Raw genomic sequence first — 25,664 nt, 5'->3', positions numbered from 1 at the left:
TGGGACCCACGTCTGGGCATACCCATCCCACTTGGGGCGAAAAGCGTTACAACAAACAAATGATGGACGGAATGCTGACAATGCAGACATTCTCCCCCAGTCAAAAGATCTGAGTTAAATCCATCGTTCTTTTGCCCACTACACCACCCCAGTTCAGACATGGCCATATGCAAATCAGTCTTGACCCTGTGCCTCATGGGAACAGTCCAGCCCGAATGGCCAAGGCATGTCTTCCCTGGACCGGAATCAAGCATCCTAGGACCGGTTTCTGGCTATCAGCCGTCATCAGCCAGGATAGCTTGACTCCAATGGCGTAGTGAGCATGGGACCCACGTCTGGGCATACCCATCCCACTTGGGGCGAAAAGCGTTACAACAAACAAATGATGGACGGAATGCTGACAATGCAGACATTCTCCCCCAGTCAAAAGATCTGAGTTAAATCCATCGTTCTTTTGCCCACTACACCACCCCAGTTCAGACATGGCCATATGCAAATCAGTCTTGACCCTGTGCCTCATGGGAACAGTCCAGCCCGAATGGCCAAGCCATGTCTTCCCTGGACCGGAATCAAGCATCCTAGGACCGGTTTCTGGCTATCAGCCGTCATCAGCCAGGATAGCTTGACTCCAATGGCGTAGTGAGCATGGGACCCACGTCTGGGCATACCCAAGCCACTTGGGGCGAAAAGCATTACAACAAACAAATGATGGACGGAATGCTGACAATGCAGACATTCTCCCCCAGTCAAAAGATCTGGGTTAAATCCATCGTTCTTTTGCCCACTACACCACCCCAGTTCAGACATGGCCATATGCAAATCAGTCTTGACCCTGTGCCTCATGGGAACAGTCCAGCCCGAACTGCCAAGCCATGTCTTCCCTGGACCGGAATCAAGCATCCTAGGACCGGTTTCTGGCTATCAGCCGTCATCAGCCAGGATAGCTTGACTCCAATGGCGTAGTGAGCATGGGACCCACGTCTGGGCATACCCATCCCACTTGGGGCGAAAAGCGTTACAACAAACAAATAATGGACGGAATGCTGACAATGCAGACATTCTCCCCCAGTCAAAAGATCTGGGTTAAATCCATCGTTCTTTTGCCACTACACCACCCCAGTTCAGACATGGCCATATGCAAATCAATCTTGACCCTGTGCCTCATGGGAACAGTCCAGCCCGAATGGCCAAGCCATGTCTTCCCTGGACCGGAATCAAGCATCCTAGGACCGGTTTCTGGCTATCAGCCGTCATCAGCCAGGATAGCTTGACTCCAATGGCGTAGTGAGCATGGGACCCACGTCTGGGCATCCCCATCCCACTTGGGGCGAAAAGCGTTACAACAAACAAATGATGGACGGAATGCTGACAATGCAGACATTCTCCCCCAGTCAAAATATCTGGGTTAAATCCATCGTTCTTTTGCCCACTACACCACCCCAGTTCAGACATGGCCATATGCAAATCAGTCTTGACCCTGTGCCTCATGGGAACAGTCCAGCCCGAACTGCCAAGCCATGTCTTCCCTGGACCGGAATCAAGCATCCTAGGACCGGTTTCTGGCTATCAGCCGTCATCAGCCAGGATAGCTTGACTCCAATGGCGTAGTGAGCATGGGACCCACGTCTGGGCATACCCATCCCACTTGGGGCGAAAAGCGTTACAACAAACAAATGATGGACGGAATGCTGACAATGCAGACATTCTCCCCCAGTCAAAAGATCTGGGTTAAATCCATCGTTCTTTTGCCCACTACACCACCCCAGTTCAGACATGGCCATATGCAAATCAGTCTTGACCCTGTGCCTCATGGGAACAGTCCAGCCCGAACTGCCAAGCCATGTCTTCCCTGGACCGGAATCAAGCATCCTAGGACCGGTTTCTGGCTATCAGCCGTCATCAGCTAGGATAGCTTGACTCCAATGGCGTAGTGAGCATGGGACCCACGTCTGGACATACCCATCCCACTTGGGGCGAAAAGCGTTACAACAAACAAATGATGGACGGAATGCTGACAATGCAGACATTCTCCCCCAGTCAAAAGATCTGGGTTAAATCCATCGTTCTTTTGCCCACTACACCACCCCAGTTCAGACATGGCCATATGCAAATCAGTCTTGACCCTGTGCCTCATGGGAACAGTCCAGCCCGAACTGCCAAGCCATGTCTTCCCTGGACCGGAATCAAGCATCCTAGGACCGGTTTCTGGCTATCAGCCGTCATCAGCCAGGATAGCTTGACTCCAATGGCGTAGTGAGCATGGGACCCACGTCTGGGCATACCCATCCCACTTGGGGCGAAAAGCGTTACAACAAACAAATGATGGACGGAATGCTGACAATGCAGACATTCTCCCCCAGTCAAAAGATCTGGGTTAAATCCATCGTTCTTTTGCCCACTACACCACCCCAGTTCAGACATGGCCATTTGCAAATCAGTCTTGACCCTGTGCCTCATGGGAACAGTCCAGCCCGAACTGCCAAGCCATGTCTTCCCTGGACCGGGCCATGTCTAAACTGGGGTGGCGTAGTGGGCAAAAGAATGATGGATTTAACCCAGATCTTTTGACTGGGGGAGAATGTCTGCATTGTCAGCATTCCGTCCATCAATTGTTTGTTGTAACGCTTTTCGCCCTAAGTGGGATGGGTATTCCCAGACGTGGGACCCGTGCTCACTACGCCACTGGAGTCAAGCTAGCCTGGCTGATGACGGCTGATAGCCAGAAACCGGTCCTAGGATGCTTGATTCCGGTCCAGGGAAGACATGGCTTGGCAGTTCGGGCTGGACTGTTCCCATGAGGCAAAGGGTCAAGACTGATTTGCAGATGGCCATGTCTAAACTGGGGTGGCGTAGTGGGCAAAAGAATGATGGATTTAACCCAGATCTTTTGACTGGGGGAGAATGTCTGCATTGTCAGCATTCCGTCCATCAATTGTTTGTTGTAACGCTTTTCGCCCTAAGTGGGATGGGTATTCCCAGACGTGGGACCCGTGCTCACTACGCCACTGGAGTCAAGCTATCCTGGCTGATGACGGCTGATAGCCAGAAACCGGTCCTAGGATGCTTGATTCCAGTCCAGGGAAGACATGGCTTGGCAGTTCGGGCTGGACTGTTCCCATGAGGCACAGGGTCAAGACTGATTTGCATATGGCCATGTCTAAACTGGGGTGGCGTAGTGGGCAAAAGAATGATGGATTTAACCCAGATCTTTTGACTGGGGGAGAATGTCTGCATTGTCAGCATTCCGTCCATCAATTGTTTGTTGTAACGCTTTTCGCCCTAAGTGGGATGGGTATTCCCAGACGTGGGACCCGTGCTCACTACGCCACTGGAGTCAAGCTTTCCTGGCTGATGACGGCTGATAGCCAGAAACCGGTCCTAGGATGCTTGATTCCGGTCCAGGGAAGACATGGCTTGGCAGTTCGGGCTGGACTGTTCCCATGAGGTACAGGGTCAAGACTGATTTGCATATGGCCATGTCTAAACTGGGGTGGCGTAGTGGGCAAAAGAATGATGGATTTAACCCAGATCTTTTGACTGGGGGAGAATGTCTGCATTGTCAGCATTCCGTCCATCAATTGTTTGTTGTAACGCTTTTCGCCCTAAGTGGGATGGGTATTCCCAGACGTGGGACCCGTGCTCACTACGCCACTGGAGTCAATCTATCCTGGCTGATGACTGCTGATAGCCAGAAACCGGTCCTAGGATGCTTGATTCCGGTCCAGGGAAGACATGGCTTGGCAGTTCGGGCTGGACTGTTCCCATGAGGCACAGGGTCAAGACTGATTTGCATATGGCCATGTCTAAACTGGGGTGGCGTAGTGGGCAAAAGAATGATGGATTTAACCCAGATCTTTTGACTGGGGGAGAATGTCTGCATTGTCAGCATTCCGTCTATCAATTGTTTGTTGTAACGCTTTTCGCCCTAAGTGGGATGGGTATTCCCAGACGTGGGACCCGTGCTCACCACGCCACTGGAGTCAAGCTATCCTGGCTGATGACGGCTGATAGCCAGAAACCGATCCTAGGATGCTTGATTCCGGTCCAGGGAAGACATGGCTTGGCAGTTCGGGCTGGACTGTTCCCATGAGGCACAGGGTAAAGACTGATTTGCATATGGCCATGTCTAAACTGGGGTGGCGTAGTGGGCAAAAGAATGATGGATTTAACCCAGATCTTTTGACTGGGGGAGAATGTGTGCATTATCAGTAGGCCTGGGCGAAGCACTACGCTCCGCTCGCGTAGTTTGCGAAGTTCGCGCTACTTCGCGCTACGCGAACTGCACGTAGCACAGTGCGAACACGCGTAGCGTAGTTTTGCGTAGTGCTGCGGTCATTTTTTGCTTGCTCGCGGTCCTCAACGTCAAGTTGGCGACCGCGAGCAAGCAAAATGACATCCCGGCGAGACTTTTTCCTTGTTCGCGATCAGCAACATCAAGTTGGCGATCGCGAGCATGGAAAATAAACCTCCCGGCGAGATTCCCAACGCGAGGTTTCTCATTGCGAGGGGTCCCGTATGCTCGCGACCGCTCGCGATGAGAAACTACCAGTTCGCGTTGAGAAAGCTGCCGCTCGAGTAAAAATCTACTCGAGCAGCAGAAAACTACAGCTCGCACTGTGCAAGATGCCATTTTCAATGATTGCACAGTGCCTGTTTCTTGTCCGCATTGTGCAATCATTGAAAACAACATCTTGCACAGTGCGAACATGTTACTACGCAGTTCGCGAAGTGCTACGCGTAGCTCGCGTAGTGCGAACTTCACTTTGCGTAGCTTCGCGAAGTGCTACTTCGCGAACTACGCCCACCCTTAATTATCAGCATTCCGTCCATCAATTGTTTGTTGTAACGCTTTTCGCCCTAAGTGGGATGGGTATTCCCAGACGTGGGACCCGTGCTCACTACGCCACTGGAGTCAAGCTATCCTGGCTGATGACGGCTGATAGCCAGAAACCGGTCCTAGGATGCTTGATTCCGGTCCAGGGAAGACATGGCTTGGCAGTTCGGGCTGGACTCTTCCCATGAGGCACAGGGTCAAGACTGATTTGCATATGGCCATGTCTAAACTGCGGTGGCGTAGTGGGCAAAAGAATGATGGATTTAACCCAGATCTTTTGACTGGGGGAGAATGTCTGCATTGTCAGCATTCCGTCCATCAATTGTTTGTTGTAACGCTTTTCGCCCTAAGTGGGATGGGTATTCCCAGACGTGGGACCCGTGCTCACTACGCCACTAGAGTCAAGCTATCCTGGCTGATGACGGCTGATAGCCAGAAACCGGTCCTAGGATGCTTGATTTCGGTCCAGGGAAGACATGGCTTGGCAGTTCGGGCTGGACTGTTCCCATGAGGCACAGGGTCAAGACTGATTTGCACATGGCCATGTCTAAACTGGGGTGGCGTAGTGGGCAAAAGAATGATGGATTTAACCCAGATCTTTTGACTGGGGGAGAATGTCTGCATTGTCAGCATTCCGTCCATCAATTGTTTGTTGTAACGCTTTTCGCCCTAAGTGGGATGGGTATTCCCAGACGTGGGACCCGTGCTCACTACGCCACTGGAGTCAAGCTATCCTGGCTGATGACGGCTGATAGCCAGAAACCGGTCCTAGGATGCTTGATTCCGGTCCAGGGAAGACATGGCTTGGCAGTTCGGGCTGGACTGTTCCCATGAGGCACAGGGTCAAGACTGATTTGCATATGGCCATATCTAAACTGGGGTGGCGTAGTGGGCAAAAGAATGATGGATTTAACCCAGATCTTTTGACTGGGGGAGAATGTCTGCATTGTCAGCATTCCGTCCATCAATTGTTTGTTGTAACGCTTTTCGCCCTAAGTGGGATGGGTATTCCCAGACGTGGGACCCGTGCTCACTACGCCACTGGAGTCAAGCTATCCTGGCTGATGACGGCTGATAGCCAGAAACCGGTCCTAGGATGCTTGATTCCGGTCCAGGGTAGACATGGCTTGGCAGTTCGGGCTGGACTGTTCCCATGAGGCACAGGGTCAAGACTGATTTGCATATGGCCATGTCTAAAGTGGGGTGGCGTAGTGGGCAAAAGAATGATGGATTTAACCCAGATCTTTTGACTGGTGGAGAATGTCTGCATTGTCAGCATTCCGTCCATCAATTGTTTGTTGTAACGCTTTTCGCCCTAAGTGGGATGGGTATTCCCAGACGTGGGACCCGTGCTCACTACGCCACTGGAGTCAATCTATCCTGGCTGATGACGGCTGATAGCCAGAAACCGGTCCTAGGATGCTTGATTCCGGTCCAGGGAAGACATGGCTTGGCAGTTCGGGCTGGACTGTTCCCATGAGGCACAGGGTCAAGACTGATTTGCATATGGCCATGTCTAAACTGGGGTGGCGTAGTGGGCAAAAGAATGATGGATTTAACCCAGATCTTTTGACTGGGGGAGAATGTCTGCATTGTCAGCATTCCGTCCATCAATTGTTTGTTGTAACGCTTTTCGCCCTAAGTGGGATGGGTATTCCCAGACGTGGGACCCGTGCTCACTACGCCACTGGAGTCAAGCTATCCTGGCTGATGATGGCTGATATCCAGAAACCGGTCCTAGGATGCTTGATTCCGGTCCAGGGAAGACATGGCTTGGCAGTTCGGGCTGGACTGTTCCCATGAGGCACAGGGTCAAGACTGATTTGCTTATGGCCATGTCTAAACTGGGGTGGCGTAGTGGGCAAAAGAATGATGGATTTAACCCAGATCTTTTGACTGGGGGAGAATGTCTGCATTATCAGCATTCCGTCCATCAATTGTTTGTTGTAACGCTTTTCGCCCTAAGTGGGATGGGTATTCCCAGACGTGGGACCCGTGCTCACTACGCCACTGGAGTCAAGCTATCCTGGCTGATGACGGCTGATAGCCAGAAACCGGTCCTAGGATGCTTGATTCCGGTCCAGGGAAGACATGGCTTGGCAGTTCGGGCTGGACTCTTCCCATGAGGCACAGGGTCAAGACTGATTTGCATATGGCCATGTCTAAACTGGGGTGGCGTAGTGGGCAAAAGAATGATGGATTTAACCCAGATCTTTTGACTGGGGGAGAATGTCTGCATTGTCAGCATTCCGTCCATCAATTGTTTGTTGTAACGCTTTTCGCCCTAAGTGGGATGGGTATTCCCAGACGTGGGACCCGTGCTCACTACGCTACTGGAGTCAAGCTAGCCTGGCTGATGACGGCTGATAGCCAGAAACCGGTCCTAGGATGCTTGATTCCGGTCCAGGGAAGACATGGCTTGGCAGTTCGGGCTGGACTGTTCCCATGAGGCACAGGGTCAAGACTGATTTGCAGATGGCCATGTCTAAACTGGGGTGGCGTAGTGGGCAAAAGAATGATGGATTTAACCCAGATCTTTTGACTGGGGGAGAATGTCTGCATTGTCAGCATTCCGTCCATCAATTGTTTGTTGTAACGCTTTTCGCCCTAAGTGGGATGGGTATTCCCAGACGTGGGACCCGTGCTCACTACGCCACTGGAGTCAAGCTATCCTGGCTGATGACGGCTGATAGCCAGAAACCGGTCCTAGGATGCTTGATTCCGGTCCAGGGAAGACATGGCTTGGCAGTTCGGGCTGCACTGTTCCCATGAGGCACAGGGTCAAGACTGATTTGCATATGGCCATGTCTAAACTGGGGTGGCGTAGTGGGCAAAAGAATGATGGATTTAACCCAGATCTTTTGACTGGGGGAGAATGTCTGCATTGTCAGCATTCCGTCCATCAATTGTTTGTTGTAACGCTTTTTGCCCTAAGTGGGATGGGTATTCCCAGACGTGGGACCCGTGCTCACTACGCCACTGGAGTCAAGCTATCCTGGCTGATGACGGCTGATAGCCAGAAACCGGTCCTAGGATGCTTGATTCCGGTCCAGGGAAGACATGGCTTGGCAGTTCGGGCTGGACTGTTCCCATGAGGCACAGGGTCAAGACTGATTTGCATATGGCCATGTCTAAACTGGGGTGGCGTAGTGGGCAAAAGAATGATGGATTTAACCCAGATCTTTTGACTGGGGGAGAATGTCTGCATTGTCAGCATTCCGTCCATCAATTGTTTGTTGTAACGCTTTTCGCCCTAAGTGGGATGGGTATTCCCAGACGTGGGACCCGTGCTCACTACGCCACTGGAGTCAAGCTATCCTGGCTGATGACGGCTGATAGCCAGAAACCGGTCCTAGGATGCTTGATTCCGGTCCAGGGAAGACATGGCTTGGCAGTTTGGGCTGGACTGTTCCCATGAGGTACAGGGTCAAGACTGATTTGCATATGGCCATGTCTAAACTGGGGTGGTGTAGTGGGCAAAAGAATGATGGATTTAACCCAGATCTTTTGACTGGGGGAGAATGTCTGCATTGTCAGCATTCCGTCCATCAATTATTTGTTGTAACGCTTTTCGCCCTAAGTGGGATGGGTATTCCCAGACGTGGGACCCGTGCTCACTACGCCACTGGAGTCAATCTATCCTGGCTGATGACGGCTGATAGCCAGAAACCGGTCCTAGGATGCTTGATTCCGGTCCAGGGAAGACATGGCTTGGCAGTTCGGGCTGGACTGTTCCCATGAGGCACAGGGTCAAGACTGATTTGCATATGGCTATGTCTAAACTGGGGTGGCGTAGTGGGCAAAAGAATGATGGATTTAACCCAGATCTTTTGACTGGGGGAGAATGTCTGCATTGTCAGCATTCCGTCCATCAATTGTTTGTTGTAACGCTTTTCGCCCTAAGTGGGATGGGTATTCCCAGACGTGGGACCCGTGCTCACTACGCCACTGGAGTCAAGCTATCCTGGCTGATGACGGCTGATAGCCAGAAACCGGTCCTAGGATGCTTGATTCCGGTCCAGGGAAGACATGGCTTGGCAGTTCGGGCTGGACTGTTCCCATGAGGCACAGGGTAAAGACTGATTTGCATATGGCCATGTCTAAACTGGGGTGGCGTAGTGGGCAAAAGAATGATGGATTTAACCCAGATCTTTTGACTGGGGGAGAATGTCTGCATTATCAGTAGGCCTGGGCGAAGCACTACGCTACGCTCGCGTAGTTTGCGAAGTTCGCGCTACTTCGCGCTACGCGAACTGCACGTAGCACAGTGCGAACACGCGTAGCGTAGTTTTGCGTAGTGCTGCGGTCATTTTTTGCTTGCTCGCGGTCCTCAACGTCAAGTTGGCGACCGCGAGCAAGCAAAATGACATCCCGGCGAGACTTTTTCCTTGTTCGCGATCAGCAACATCAAGTTGGCGATCGCGAGCATGGAAAATAAACCTCCCGGCGAGATTCCCAACGCGAGGTTGCTCATTGCGAGGGGTCCCGTATGCTCGCGACCGCTCGCGATGAGAAACTACCAGTTCGCGTTGAGAAAGCTGCCGCCCGAGTAAAAATCTACTCGAGCAGCAGAAAACTACAGCTCGCACTGTGCAAGATGCCATTTTCAATGATTGCACAGTGCCGGTTTCTTGTCCGCACTGTGCAATCATTGAAAACAACATCTTGCACAGTGCGAACATGTTACTACGCAGTTCGCGAAGTGCTACGCGTAGCTCGCGTAGTGCGAACTTCACTTTGCGTAGCTTCGCGAAGTGCTACTTTGCGAACTACGCCCACCCTTAATTATCAGCATTCCGTCCATCAATTGTTTGTTGTAAAGCTTTTCGCCGTAAGTGGGATGGGTATTCCCAGACGTGGGACCCGTGCTCACTACGCCACTGGAGTCAAGCTATCCTGGCTGATGACGGCTGATAGCCAGAAACCGGTCCTTGGATGCTTGATTCCGGTCCAGGGAAGACATGGCTTGGCAGTTCGGGCTGGACTCTTCCCATGAGGCACAGGGTCAAGACTGATTTGCATATGGCCATGTCTAAACTGGGGTGGCGTAGTGGGCAAAAGAATGATGGATTTAACCCAGATCTTTTGACTGGGGGAGAATGTCTGCATTGTCAGCATTCCGTCCATCAATTGTTTGTTGTAACGCTTTTCGCCCTAAGTGGGATGGGTATTCCCAGACGTGGGACCCGTGCTCACTACGCCACTAGAGTCAAGCTATCCTGGCTGATGACGGCTGATAGCCAGAAACCGGTCCTAGGATGCTTGATTTCGGTCCAGGGAAGACATGGCTTGGCAGTTCGGGCTGGACTGTTCCCATGAGGCACAGGGTCAAGACTGATTTGCATATGGCCATGTCTAAACTGGGGTGGCGTAGTGGGCAAAAGAATGATGGATTTAACCCAGATCTTTTGACTGGGGGAGAATGTCTGCATTGTCAGCATTCCGTCCATCAATTGTTTGTTGTAACGCTTTTCGCCCTAAGTGGGATGGGTATTCCCAGACGTGGGACCCGTGCTCACTACGCCACTGGAGTCAAGCTATCCTGGCTGATGACGGCTGATAGCCAGAAACCGGTCCTAGGATGCTTGATTCCGGTCCAGGGAAGACATGGCTTGGCAGTTCGGGCTGGACTGTTCCCATGAGGCACAGGGTCAAGACTGATTTGCATATGGCCATGTCTAAACTGGGGTGGCGTAGTGGGCAAAAGAATGATGGATTTAACCCAGATCTTTTGACAGGGGGAGAATGTCTGCATTGTCAGCATTCCGTCCATCAATTGTTTGTTGTAACGCTTTTCGCCCTAAGTGGGATGGGTATTCCCAGACGTGGGACCCGTGCTCACTACGCCACTGGAGTCAAGCTATCCTGGCTGATGATGGCTGATAGCCAGAAACCGGTCCTAGGATGCTTGATTCCGGTCCAGGGAAGACATGGCTTGGCAGTTCGGGCTGGACTGTTCCCATGAGGCACAGGGTCAAGACTGATTTGCATATGGCCATGTCTAAACTGGAGTGGCGTAGTGGGCAAAAGAATGATGGATTTAACCCAGATCTTTTGACTGGGGGAGAATGTCTGCATTATCAGCATTCCGTCCATCAATTGTTTGTTGTAACGCTTTTCGCCCTAAGTGGGATGGGTATTCCCAGACGTGGGACCCGTGCTCACTACGCCACTGGAGTCAAGCTATCCTGGCTGATGACGGCTGATAGCCAGAAACCGGTCCTAGGATGCTTGATTCCGGTCCAGGGAAGACATGGCTTGGCAGTTCGGGCTGGACTCTTCCCATGAGGCACAGGGTCAAGACTGATTTGCATATGGCCATGTCTAAACTGGGGTGGCGTAGTGGGCAAAAGAATGATGGATTTAACCCAGATCTTTTGACTGGGGGAGAATGTCTGCATTGTCAGCATTCCGTCCATCAATTGTTTGTTGTAACGCTTTTCGCCCTAAGTGGGATGGGTATTCCCAGACGTGGGACCCGTGCTCACTACGCCACTGGAGTCAAGCTATCCTGGCTGATGACGGCTGATAGCCAGAAACCGGTCCTAGGATGCTTGATTCCGGTCCAGGGAAGACATGGCTTGGCAGTTCGGGCTGGACTGTTCCCATGAGGCACAGGGTCAAGACTGATTTGCATATGGCCATGTCTAAACTGGGGTGGCGTAGTGGGCAAAAGAATTATGGATTTAACCCAGATCTTTTGACTGGGGGAGAATGTCTGCATTGTCAGCATTCCGTCCATCAATTGTTTGTTGTAACGCTTTTCGCCCTAAGTGGGATGGGTATTCCCAGACGTGGGACCCGTGCTCACTACGCCACTGGAGTCAAGCTATCCTGGCTGATGACGGCTGATAGCCAGAAACCGGTCCAAGGATGCTTGATTCCGTTCCAGGGAAGACATGGCTTGGCAGTTCGGGCTGGACTGTTCCCATGAGGCACAGGGTCAAGACTGATTTGCATATGGCCATGTCTAAACTGGGGTGGCGTAGTGGGCAAGAGAATGATGGATTTAACCCAGATCTTTTGACTGGGGGAGAATGTCTGCATTGTCAGCATTCCGTCCATCAATTGTTTGTTGTAACGCTTTTCGCCCTAAGTGGGATGGGTATTCCCAGACGTGGGACCCGTGCTCACTACGCAACTGGAGTCAAGCTATCCTGGCTGATGACGGCTGATAGCCAGAAACCGGTCCTAGGATGCTTGATTCCGGTCCAGGGAAGACATGGCTTGGCAGTTCGGGCTGGACTGTTCCCATGAGGCACAGGGTACAGACTGATTTGCATGTGGCCATGTCTAAACTGGGGTGGCGTAGTGGGCAAAAGAATGATGGATTTAACCCAGATCTTTTGACTGGGGGAGAATGTCTGCATTGTCAGCATTCCGTCCATCAATTGTTTGTTGTAACGCTTTTCGCCCTAAGTGGGATGGGTATTCCCAGACGTGGGACCCGTGCTCACTACGCCACTGGAGTCAAGCTATCCTGGCTGATGACGGCTGATAGCCAGAAACCGGTCCTAGGATGCTTGATTCCGGTCCAGGGAAGACATGGCTTGGCAGTTCGGGCTGGACTGTTCCCATGAGGCACAGGGTCAAGACTGATTTGCATATGGCCATGTCTAAACTGGGGTGGCGTAGTGGGCAAAAGAATGATGGATTTAACCCAGATCTTTTGACTGGGGGAGAATGTCTGCATTGTCAGCATTCCGTCCATCAATTGTTTGTTGTAACGCTTTTCGCCCTAAGTGGGATGGGTATTCCCAGACGTGGGACCCGTGCTCACTATGCCACTGGAGTCAAGCTATCCTGGCTGATGACGGCTGATAGCCAGAAACCGGTCCTAGGATGCTTGATTCCGGTCCAGGGAAGACATGGCTTGGCAGTTCGGGCTGGACTGTTCCCATGAGGCACAGGGTCAAGACTGATTTGCATATGGCCATGTCTAAACTGGGGTGGCATAGTGGGCAAAAGAATGATGGATTTAACCCAGATCTTTTGACTGGGGGAGAATGTCTGCATTGTCAGCATTCCGTCCATCAATTGTTTGTTGTAACGCTTTTCGCCCTAAGTGGGATGGGTATTCCCAGACGTGGGACCCGTGCTCACTACGCCACTGGAGTCAAGCTATCCTGGCTGATGACGGCTGATAGCCAGAAACCGGTCCTAGGATGCTTGATTCCGGTCCAGGGAAGACATGGCTTGGCAGTTCGGGCTGGACTGTTCCCATGAGGCACAGGGTCAAGACTGATTTGCATATGGCCATGTCTAAACTGGGGTGGCATAGTGGGCAAAAGAATGATGGATTTAACCCAGATCTTTTGACTGGGGGAGAATGTCTGCATTGTCAGCATTCCGTCCATCAATTGTTTGTTGTAACGCTTTTCGCCCTAAGTGGGATGGGTATTCCCAGACGTGGGACCCGTGCTCACTACGCCACTGGAGTCAAGCTATCCTGGCTGATGACGGCTGATAGCCAGAAACCGGTCCTAGGATGCTTGATTCCGGTCCAGGGAAGACATGGCTTGGCAGTTCGGGCTGGACTGTTCCCATGAGGCACAGGGTCAAGACTGATTTGCATATGGCCATGTCTAAACTGGGGTGGCGTAGTGGGCAAAAGAATGATGGATTTAACCCAGATCTTTTGACTGGGGGAGAATGTCTGCATTGTCAGCATTCCGTCCATCAATTGTTTGTTGTAACGCTTTTCGCCCTAAGTGGGATGGGTATTCCCAGACGTGGGACCCGTGCTCACTACGCCACTGGAGTCAATCTATCCTGGCTGATGACGGCTGATAGCCAGAAACCGGTCCTAGGATGCTTGATTCCGGTCCAGGGAAGACATGGCTTGGCAGTTCGGGCTGGACTGTTCCCATGAGGCACAGGGTCAAGACTGATTTGCATATGGCCATGTCTAAACTGGGGTGGCGTAGTGGGCAAAAGAATGATGGATTTAACCCAGATCTTTTGACTGGGGGAGAATGTCTGCATTGTCAGCATTCCGTCCATCAATTGTTTGTTGTAACGCTTTTCGCCCTAAGTGGGATGGGTATTCCCAGACGTGGGACCCGTGCTCACTACGCCACTGGAGTTAAGCTATCCTGGCTGATGACGGCTGATAGCCAGAAACCGGTCCTAGGATGCTTGATTCCGGTCCAGGGAAGACATGGCTTGGCAGTTCGGGCTGGACTGTTCCCATGAGGCACAGGGTCAAGACTGATTTGCATATGGCCATGTCTAAACTGGGGTGGCGTAGTGGGCAAAAGAATGATGGATTTAACCCAGATCTTTTGACTGGGGGAGAATGTCTGCATTATCAGCATTCCGTCCATCAATTGTTTGTTGTAACGCTTTTCGCCCTAAGTGGGATGGGTATTCCCAGACGTGGGACCCGTGCTCACTACGCCACTGGAGTCAAGCTATCCTGGCTGATGACGGCTGATAGCCAGAAACCGGTCCTAGGATGCTTGATTCCGGTCCAGGGAAGACATGGCTTGGCAGTTCGGGCTGGACTCTTCCCATGAGGCACAGGGTCAAGACTGATTTGCATATGGCCATGTCTAAACTGGGGTGGCGTAGTGGGCAAAAGAATGATGGATTTAACCCAGATATTTTGACTGGGGGAGAATGTCTGCATTGTCAGCATTCCGTCCATCAATTGTTTGTTGTAACGCTTTTCGCCCTAAGTGGGATGGGTATTCCCAGACGTGGGACCCGTGCTCACTACGCCACTGGAGTCAAGCTATCCTGGCTGATGACGGCTGATAGCCAGAAACCGGTCCTAGGATGCTTGATTCCGGTCCAGGGAAGACATGGCTTGGCAGTTCGGGCTGGACTGTTCCCATGAGGCACAGGGTCAAGACTGATTTGCATATGGCCATGTCTAAAGTGGGGTGGCGTAGTGGGCAAAAGAATGATGGATTTAAAGCAGATCTTTTGACTGGGGGAGAATGTCTGCATTGTCAGCATTCCGTCCATCAATTGTTTGTTGTAACGCTTTTCGCCCTAAGTGGGATGGGTATTCCCAGACGTGGGACCCGTGCTCACTACGCCACTGGAGTCAAGCTATCCTGGCTGATGACGGCTGATAGCCAGAAACCGGTCCAAGGATGCTTGATTCCGGTCCAGGGAAGACATGGCTTGGCAGTTCGGGCTGGACTGTTCCCATGAGGCACAGGGTCAAGACTGATTTGCATATGGCCATGTCTAAACTGGGGTGGCGTAGTGGGCAAAAGAATGATGGATTTAACCCAGATCTTTTGACTGGGGGAGAATGTCTGCATTGTCAGCATTCCGTCCATCAATTGTTTGTTGTAACGCTTTTCGCCCTAAGTGGGATGGGTATTCCCAGACGTGGGACCCGTGCTCACTACGCCACTGGAGTCAAGCTATCCTGGCTGATGACGGCTGATAGCCAGAAACCAGTCCTAGGATGCTTGATTCCGGTCCAGGGAAGACATGGCTTGGCAGTTCAGGCTGGACTGTTCCCATGAGGCACAGGGTACAGACTGATTTGCATATGGCCATGTCTAAACTGGGGTGGCGTAGTGGGCAAAAGAATGATGGATTTAACCCAGATCTTTTGACTGGGGGAGAATGTCTGCATTGTCAGCATTCCGTCCATCAATTGTTTGTTGTAACGCTTTTCGCCCTAAGTGGGATGGGTATTCCCAGACGTGGGACCCGTGCTCACTACGCCACTGGAAGCAAGCTAGCCTGGCTGATGACGGCTGATAGCCAGAAACCGGTCCTAGGATGCTTGATTCCGGTCCAGGGAAGACATGGCTTGGCAGTTCGGGCTGGACTGTTCCCATGAGGCACAGGGTCAAGACTGATTTGCATATGGCCATGTCTAAACTGGGGTGGCGTAGTGGGCAAAAGAATGATGGATTTAACCAAGATCTTTTGACTGGGGGAGAATGTCTGCATTGTCAGCATTCCGTCCATCAATTGTTTGTTGTAACGCTTTTCGCCCTAAATGGGATGGGTATTCCCAGACGTGGGACCCGTGCTCACTACGCCACTGGAGTCAAGCTATCCTGGCTGATGACGGCTGATAGCCAGAAACCGGTCCTAGGATGCTTGATTCTGGTCCAGGGAAGACATGGCTTGGCAGTTCGGGCTGGACTGTTCCCATGAGGCACAGGGTCAAGACTGATTTGCATATGGCCATGTCTAAACTGGGGTGGCGTAGTGGGCAAAAGAATGATGGATTTAACCCAGATCTTTTGACTGGGGGAGAATGTCTGCATTGTCAGCATTCCGTCCATCAATTGTTTGTTGTAACGCTTTTCGCCCTAAGTGGGATGGGTATTCCCAGACGTGGGACCCGTGCTCACTACGCCACTGGAGTCAAGCTATCCTGGCTGATGACGGCTGATAGCCAGAAACCGGTCCTAGGATGCTTGATTCCGGTCCAGGGAAGACATGGCTTGGCAGTTCGGGCTGGACTGTTCCCATGAGGCACAGGGTCAAGACTGATTTGCATATGGCCATGTCTAAACTGGGGTGGCGTAGTGGGCAAAAGAATGATGGATTTAACCCAGATCTTTTGACTGGGGGAGAATGTCTGCATTGTCAGCATTCCGTCCATCAATTGTTTGTTGTAACGCTTTTCGCCCTAAGTGGGATGGGTATTCCCAGACGTGGGACCCGTGCTCACTACGCCACTGGAGTCAAGCTATCCTGGCTGATGACGGCTGATAGCCAGAAACCGGTCCAAGGATGCTTGATTCCGGTCCAGGGAAGACATGGCTTGGCATTTCGGGCTGGACTGTTCCCATGAGGCACAGGGTCAAGACTGATTTGCATATGGCCATGTCTAAACTGGGGTGGCGTAGTGGGCAAGAGAATGATGGATTTAACCCAGATCTTTTGACTGGGGGAGAATGTCTGCATTGTCAGCATTCCGTCCATCAATTGTTTGTTGTAACGCTTTTCGCCCTAAGTGGGATGGGTATTCCCAGACGTGGGACCCGTGCTCACTACGCCACTGGAGTCAAGCTATCCTGGCTGATGACGGCTGATAGCCAGAAACCGGTCCTAGGATGCTTGATTTCGGTCCAGGGAAGACATGGCTTGGCAGTTCGGGCTGGACTGTTCCCATGAGGCACAGGGTACAGACTGATTTGCATATGGCCATGTCTAAACTGGGGTGGCGTAGTGGGCAAAAGAATGATGGATTTAACCCAGATCTTTTGACTGGGGGAGAATGTCTGCATTGTCAGCATTCCGTCCATCAATTGTTTGTTGTAACGCTTTTCGCCCTAAGTGGGATGGGTATTCCCAGACGTGGGACCCGTGCTCACTACGCCACTGGAGTCAAGCTATCCTGGCTGATGACGGCTGATAGCCAGAAACCGGTCCTAGGATGCTTGATTCCGGTCCAGGGAAGACATGGCTTGGCAGTTCGGGCTGGACTGTTCCCCTGAGGCACAGGGTACAGACTGATTTGCATATGGCCATGTCTAAACTGGGGTGGCGTAGTGGGCAAAAGAATGATGGATTTAACCCAGATCTTTTGACTGGGGGAGAATGTCTGCATTGTCAGCATTCCGTCCATCAATTGTTTGTTGTAACGCTTTTCGCCCTAAGTGGGATGGGTATTCCCAGACGTGGGACCCGTGCTCACTACGCCACTGGAGTCAAGCTATCCTGGCTGATGACGGCTGATAGCCAGAAACCGGTCCTAGGATGCTTGATTCCGGTCCAGGGAAGACATGGCTTGGCAGTTCGGGCTGGACTGTTCCCATGAGGCACAGGGTCAAGACTGATTTGCATATGGCCATGTCTAAACTGGGGTGGCGTAGTGGGCAAAAGAATGATGGATTTAACCCAGATCTTTTGACTGGGGGAGAATGTCTGCATTGTCAGCATTCCGTCCATCAATTGTTTGTTGTAACGCTTTTCGCCCTAAGTGGGATGGGTATTCCCAGACGTGGGACCCGTGCTCACTACGCCACTGGAGTCAAGCTAGCCTGGCTGATGACGGCTGATAGCCAGAAACCGGTCCTAGGATGCTTGATTCCGGTCCAGGGAAGACATGGCTTGGCAGTTCGGGCTGGACTGTTCCCATGAGGCACAGGGTCAAGACTGATTTGCAGATGGCCATGTCTAAACTGGGGTGGCGTAGTGGGCAAAAGAATGATGGATTTAACCCAGATCTTTTGACTGGGGGAGAATGTCTGCATTGTCAGCATTCCGTCCATCAATTGTTTGTTGTAACGCTTTTCGCCCTAAGTGGGATGGGTATTCCCAGACGTGGGACCCGTGCTCACTACGCCACTGGAGTCAAGCTATCCTGGCTGATGACGGCTGATAGCCAGAAACCGGTCCTAGGATGCTTGATTCCGGTCCAGGGAAGACATGGCTTGGCAGTTCGGGCTGGACTGTTCCCATGAGGCACAGGGTCAAGACTGATTTGCATATGGCCATGTCTAAACTGGGGTGGCGTAGTGGGCAAAAGAATGATGGATTTAACCCAGATCTTTTGACTGGGGGAGCATTTCTGCATTGTTAGCATTCCGTCCATCAATTGTTTGTTGTAACGCTTTTCGCCCTAAGTGGGATGGGTATTCCCAGACGTGGGACCAGTGCTCACTACGCCACTGGAGTCAAGCTATCCTGGCTGATGACGGCTGATAGCCAGAAACCGGTCCTAGGATGCTTGATTCCGGTCCAGGGAAGACATGGCTTGGCAGTTCGGGCTGGACTGTTCCCATGAGGCACAGGGTACAGACTGATTTGCATATGGCCATGTCTAAACTGGGGTGGCGTAGTGGGCAAAAGAATGATGGATTTAACCCAGATCTTTTGACTGGGGGAGAATGTCTGCATTGTCAGCATTCCGTCCATCAATTGTTTGTTGTAACGCTTTTCGCCCTAAGTGGGATGGGTATTCCCAGACGTGGGACCCGTGCTCACTACGCCACTGGAGTCAAGCTATCCTGGCTGATGACGGCTGATAGCCAGAAACCGGTCCTAGGATGCTTGATTCCGGTCCAGGGAAGACATGGTTTGGCAGTTCGGGCTGGACTGTTCCCATGAGGCATAGGGTCAAGACTGATTTGCATATGGCCATGTCTAAACTGGGGTGGCGTAGTGGGCAAAAGAATGATGGATTTAACCCAGATCTTTTGACTGGGGGAGAATGTCTGCATTGTCAGCATTCCGTCCATCAATTGTTTGTTGTAACGCTTTTCGCCCTAAGTGGGATGGGTATTCCCAGACGTGGGACCCGTGCGCACTACGCCACTGGAGTCAATCTATCCTGGCTGATGACGGCTGATAGCCAGAAACCGGTCCTAGGATGCTTGATTCCGGTCCAGGGAAGACATGGCTTGGCAGTTCGGGCTGGACTGTTCCCATGAGGCACAGGGTCAAGACTGATTTGCATATGGCCATGTCTAAACTGGGGTGGCGTAGTGGGCAAAAGAATGATGGATTTAACCCAGATCTTTTGACTGGGGGAGAATGTCTGCATTGTCAGCATTCCGTCCATCAATTGTTTGTTGTAACGCTTTTCGCCCTAAGTGGGATGGGTATTCCCAGACGTGGGACCCGTGCTCACTACGCCACTGGAGTCAAGCTATCCTGGCTGATGACGGCTGATAGCCAGAAACCGGTCCTAGGATGCTTGATTCCGGTCCAGGGAAGACATGGCTTGGCAGTTCGGGCTGGACTGTTCCCATGAGGCACAGGGTCAAGACTGATTTGCATATGGCCATGTCTAAACTGGGGTGGCGTAGTGGGCAAAAGAATGATGGATTTAACCCAGATCTTTTGACTGGGGGAGAATGTCTGCATTGTCAGCATTCCGTCCATCAATTGTTTGTTGTAACGCTTTTCGCCCTAAGTGGGATGGGTATTCCCAGACGTGGGACCCGTGCTCACTACGCCACTGGAGTCAAGCTATCCTGGCTGATGACGGCTGATAGCCAGAAACCGGTCCTAGGATGCTTGATTCCGGTCCAAGGAAGACATGGCTTGGCAGTTCGGGCTGGACTGTTCCCATGAGGCACAGGGTCAAGACTGATTTGCATATGGCCATGTCTAAACTGGGGTGGCGTAGTGGGCAAAAGAATGAGGGATTTAACCCAGATCTTTTGACTGGGGGAGAATGTCTGCATTGTCAGCATTCCGTCCATCAATTGTTTGTTGTAACGCTTTTCGCCCTAAGTGGGATGGGTATTCCCAGACGTGGGACCCGTGCTCACTACGCCACTGGAGTCAAGCTATCCTGGCTGATGACGGCTGATAGCCAGAAACCGGTCCAAGGATGCTTGATTCCGGTCCAGGGAAGACATGGCTTGGCAGTTCGGGCTGGACTGTTCCCATGAGGCACAGGGTCAAGACTGATTTGCATATGGCCATGTCTAAACTGGGGTGGCGTAGTGGGCAAGAGAATGATGGATTTAACCCAGATCTTTTGACTGGGGGAGAATGTCTGCATTGTCAGCATTCCGTCCATCAATTGTTTGTTGTAACGCTTTTCGCCCTAAGTGGGATGGGTATTCCCAGACGTGGGACCCGTGCTCACTACGCCACTGGAGTCAAGCTATCCTGGCTGATGACGGCTGATAGCCAGAAACCGGTCCTAGGATGCTTGATTCCGGTCCAGGGAAGACATGGCTTGGCAGTTCGGGCTGGACTGTTCCCATGAGGCACAGGGTACAGACTGATTTGCATATGGCCATGTCTAAACTGGGGTGGCGTAGTGGGCAAAAGAATGATGGATTTAACCCAGATCTTTTGACTGGGGGAGAATGTCTGCATTGTCATCATTCCGTCCATCAATTGTTTGTTGTAACGCTTTTCGCCCTAAGTGGGATGGGTATTCCCAGACGTGGGACCCGTGCTCACTACGCCACTGGAGTCAAGCTATCCTGGCTGATGACGGCTGATAGCCAGAAACCGGTCCTAGGATGCTTGATTCCGGTCCAGGGAAGACATGGCTTGGCAGTTCGGGCTGGACTGTTCCCATGAGGCACAGGGTACAGACTGATTTGCATATGGCCATGTCTAAACTGGGGTGGCGTAGTGGGCAAAAGAATGATGGATTTAACCCAGATCTTTTGACTGGGGGAGAATGTCTGCATTGTCAGCATTCCGTCCATCAATTGTTTGTTGTAACGCTTTTCGCCCTAAGTGGGATGGGTATTCCCAGACGTGGGACCCGTGCTCACTACGCCACTGGAGTCAAGCTATCCTGGCTGATGACGGCTGATAGCCAGAAACCGGTCCTAGGATGCTTGATTCCGGTCCAGGGAAGACATGGCTTGGCAGTTCGGGCTGGACTGTTCCCATGAGGCACAGGGTCAAGACTGATTTGCATATGGCCATGTCTAAACTGGGGTGGCGTAGTGGGCAAAAGAATGATGGATTTAACCCAGATCTTTTGACTGGGGGAGAATGTCTGCATTGTCAGCATTCCGTCCATCAATTGTTTGTTGTAACGCTTTTCGCCCTAAGTGGGATGGGTATTCCCAGACGTGGGACCCGTGCTCACTACGCCACTGGAGTCAAGCTAGCCTGGCTGATGACGGCTGATAGCCAGAAACCGGTCCTAGGATGCTTGATTCCGGTCCAGGGAAGACATGGCTTGGCAGTTCGGGCTGGACTGTTCCCATGAGGCACAGGGTCAAGACTGATTTGCAGATGGCCATGTCTAAACTGGGGTGGCGTAGTGGGCAAAAGAATGATGGATTTAACACAGATCTTTTGACTGGGGGAGAATGTCTGCATTGTCAGCATTCCGTCCATCAATTGTTTGTTGTAACGCTTTTCGCCCTAAGTGGGATGGGTATTCCCAGACGTGGGACCCGTGCTCACTACGCCACTGGAGTCAAGCTATCCTGGCTGATGACGGCTGATAGCCAGAAACCGGTCCTAGGATGCTTGATTCCGGTCCAGGGAAGACATGGCTTGGCAGTTCGGGCTGGACTGTTCCCATGAGGCACAGGGTCAAGACTGATTTGCATATGGCCATGTCTAAACTGGGGTGGCGTAGTGGGCAAAAGAATGATGGATTTAACCCAGATCTTTTGACTGGGGGAGAATTTCTGCATTGTCAGCATTCCGTCCATCAATTGTTTGTTGTAACGCTTTTCGCCCTAAGTGGGATGGGTATTCCCAGACGTGGGACCAGTGCTCACTACGCCACTGGAGTCAAGCTATCCTGGCTGATGACGGCTGATAGCCAGAAACCGGTCCTAGGATGCTTGATTCCGGTCCAGGGAAGACATGGCTTGGCAGTTCGGGCTGGACTGTTCCCATGAGGCACAGGGTACAGACTGATTTGCATATGGCCATGTCTAAACTGGGGTGGCGTAGTGGGCAAAAGAATGATGGATTTAACCCAGATCTTTTGACTGGGGGAGAATGTCTGCATTGTCAGCATTCCGTCCATCAATTGTTTGTTGTAACGCTTTTCGCCCTAAGTGGGATGGGTATTCCCAGACGTGGGACCCGTGCTCACTACGCCACTGGAGTCAAGCTATCCTGGCTGATGACGGCTGATAGCCAGAAACCGGTCCTAGGATGCTTGATTCCGGTCCAGGGAAGACATGGCTTGGCAGTTCGGGCTGGACTGTTCCCATGAGGCATAGGGTCAAGACTGATTTGCATATGGCCATGTCTAAACTGGGGTGGCGTAGTGGGCAAAAGAATGATGGATTTAACCCAGATCTTTTGACTGGGGGAGAATGTCTGCATTGTCAGCATTCCGTCCATCAATTGTTTGTTGTAACGCTTTTCGCCCTAAGTGGGATGGGTATTCCCAGACGTGGGACCCGTGCTCACTACGCCACTGGAGTCAATCTATCCTGGCTGATGACGGCTGATAGCCAGAAACCGGTCCTAGGATGCTTGATTCCGGTCCAGGGAAGACATGGCTTGGCAGTTCGGGCTGGACTGTTCCCATGAGGCACAGGGTCAAGACTGATTTGCATATGGCCATGTCTAAACTGGGGTGGCGTAGTGGGCAAAAGAATGATGGATTTAACCCAGATCTTTTGACTGGGGGAGAATGTCTGCATTGTCAGCATTCCGTCCATCAATTGTTTGTTGTAACGCTTTTCGCCCTAAGTGGGATGGGTATTCCCAGACGTGGGACCCGTGCTCACTACGCCACTGGAGTCAAGCTATCCTGGCTGATGACGGCTGATAGCCAGAAACCGGTCCTAGGATGCTTGATTCCGGTCCAGGGAAGACATGGCTTGGCAGTTCGGGCTGGACTGTTCCCATGAGGCACAGGGTCAAGACTGATTTGCATATGGCCATGTCTAAACTGGGGTGGCGTAGTGGGCAAAAGAATGATGGATATAACCCAGATCTTTTGACTGGGGGAGAATGTCTGCATTGTCAGCATTCCGTCCATCAATTGTTTGTTGTAACGCTTTTCGCCCTAAGTGGGATGGGTATTCCCAGACGTGGGACCCGTGCTCACTACGCCACTGGAGTCAAGGTATCCTGGCTGATTACGGCTGATAGCCAGAAACCGGTCCTAGGATGCTTGATTCCGGTCCAGGGAAGACATGGCTTGGCAGTTCGGGCTGGACTGTTCCCATGAGGCACAGGGTCAAGACTGATTTGCATATGGCCATGTCTAAACTGGGGTGGCGTAGTGGGCAAAAGAATGATGGATTTAACCCAGATCTTTTGACTGGGGGAGAATGTCTGCATTGTCAGCATTCCGTCCATCAATTGTTTGTTGTAACGCTAAAACCCTGCAGCACCACGCACTGCAAGACCCCCTAAACTGCCCGAACACCACTGTTCTAAACTATGAAAGATCACCCCAGCATCACTTCCTACTCTGCCCGAACATCTTTTCCGTGCCCTAATCCCAGAAACACCACCCCAGCATGACCCCCTACACTGCTGAAGACCACTTCACTGCCCTAAGCCCTGAAACACCAGCCACAGCACGACCCCCTATACTGCCCAAACACCACTGCACTGCCCTAAACCCTGAAACACCAGCCCCATCACAACCCCCTACACTGCCCGAACACCACTGCACTGCCCTAAACCCTGAAACACCAGACCCAGCAGGACCCACTACACTGCCCGAACACCACTGCACTGCCCTAAACACTGAAACACCACCATCAGCAAGACCCCCCTACACTGCACGAACACCACTGCCCTAAACCCTGAAACACCACCCCCAGGAATACCCCCTATACTGTCCGAACACCACTGCACTGCTCTAACCCCTGAAACATCACATCCAGCAAGACCCCCTACACTGCCCGAACACCACTGCCCAGACCCTGAAACAACCCCACACCAAGACACCCTAAACTGCCTGAACATCACTGCAATGCCCAAAACCCAGAACCACCAGCCCAAGCACGACCCACTACACTGCCCGAACACCACTGCACTGCCCTAAGCCCTGAAACACCAGCCCCAGCACAAAACCCCTACACTGCCCGAACACCACTGCCCTAAACCTTGAAACAACACCCACTTCAAGACACCCTACACTGCCTTAACACCACTGCACTGCCCTAAACCCTGACACACCACCCTAAGCACGACCCCCTATACTGCCTGAAAACATTTGCTCTGCGCTAAACCCTGAAACACCACCCCAGCATGACCCCCTACACTGCCAAAACACCACTGCACTGCCCTAAACCAAGAAATACCACCCCCCTGCACGACCCCGACACTGCCCGAACAGCACTGCTCTGCCCAAAACCCTGAAACACCAGCCCCGGCACAACCCCCTACACTGCCCGAACACCACTGCACTGCCTTAAACCCTATAACACCAGCCAGCACGACCCCTACACCGCCCGTACACCACTGCACTGCCCTAAACCCTGAAACACCAGCCCAAAGACGACAACCTACACTGCCCGAACACCACTGCACTGCCCTAAACTCTGAAACACCAGCCCCTGCATGACCCCCTACAATTAGGGGTGGGCGGAATTTGCGTAATCGCGTTACGCAAATCTCCGCGAAACGGTAAAAAATCTCCGCGAACACGCATAAATTCCGCGAACACGCGGAATTGCTTGTTCGCGATACTTTTTTCCTGTTCGCGATCGCTGTTTGCGTGCTCGGGGTGAAATATCTCGCGAACACGCATATTGAGAACGCGAACAAGCAAAAAATTTCGCGAAGTCGCGGAACGCAGATTTTTGGGCAATTTCGCGTTCTCCGCGGAACGCGAAATTACCCAAATTCCGCAAATTCCGCGAACGGAACGGAATTTACCGCCCAGGCCTACCTACAATGCCCGAACGCCACTGCTCTAAACACTGAAACACCACTCCCTGCAAGACCCCCTAAACTGCCTGAATACCACTGCCCTAAACCCTGAAACACCACCCCCAGCACGACCCTCTACTCTGCCCAAACACCACTGTACTGACCTAAACCCTGAAACACCAGCCCCAGCATGACACCCTACACTGCCTGTTCACCACTGCACTGCCCTAAACTCTGAAATACCAGCCAGCACGACCCCCTACACTGCCCAAACACCACTGCACTGCCCTAAACCCTAAAACATCAGCCCCAGCATGACCCCCTACACTGCCCGAACACCACTGCACTGCCCTAAACCCTGAAATACCACCATCCACAAGACCCCCTACACTGCCCGAACACCACTGCCCTAAACCCTGAAACACCACCCCTAGGAAGACCCCCTATACTGCCCGAACACCACTGCACTGCTCTAACCCCTGAAACATCACGTCCAGCAAGACCCCCTACACTGCCCGAACACCACTGCCCTAAACCATGAAACAACACCCACACCAAGACCCCTTACATTGCCTGAACACCACTGCAATGCCCAAAACCCAGAAACACC

Source organism: Triturus cristatus, chromosome 5_2 (assembly GCF_964204655.1).
Source record: "Triturus cristatus chromosome 5_2, aTriCri1.1, whole genome shotgun sequence".
In the NCBI taxonomy this organism is placed as follows: domain Eukaryota; kingdom Metazoa; phylum Chordata; class Amphibia; order Caudata; family Salamandridae; genus Triturus; species Triturus cristatus.
The sequence above is the reverse complement of the archived record's forward strand: the minus strand, read 5'-3'. Positions refer to the sequence as shown.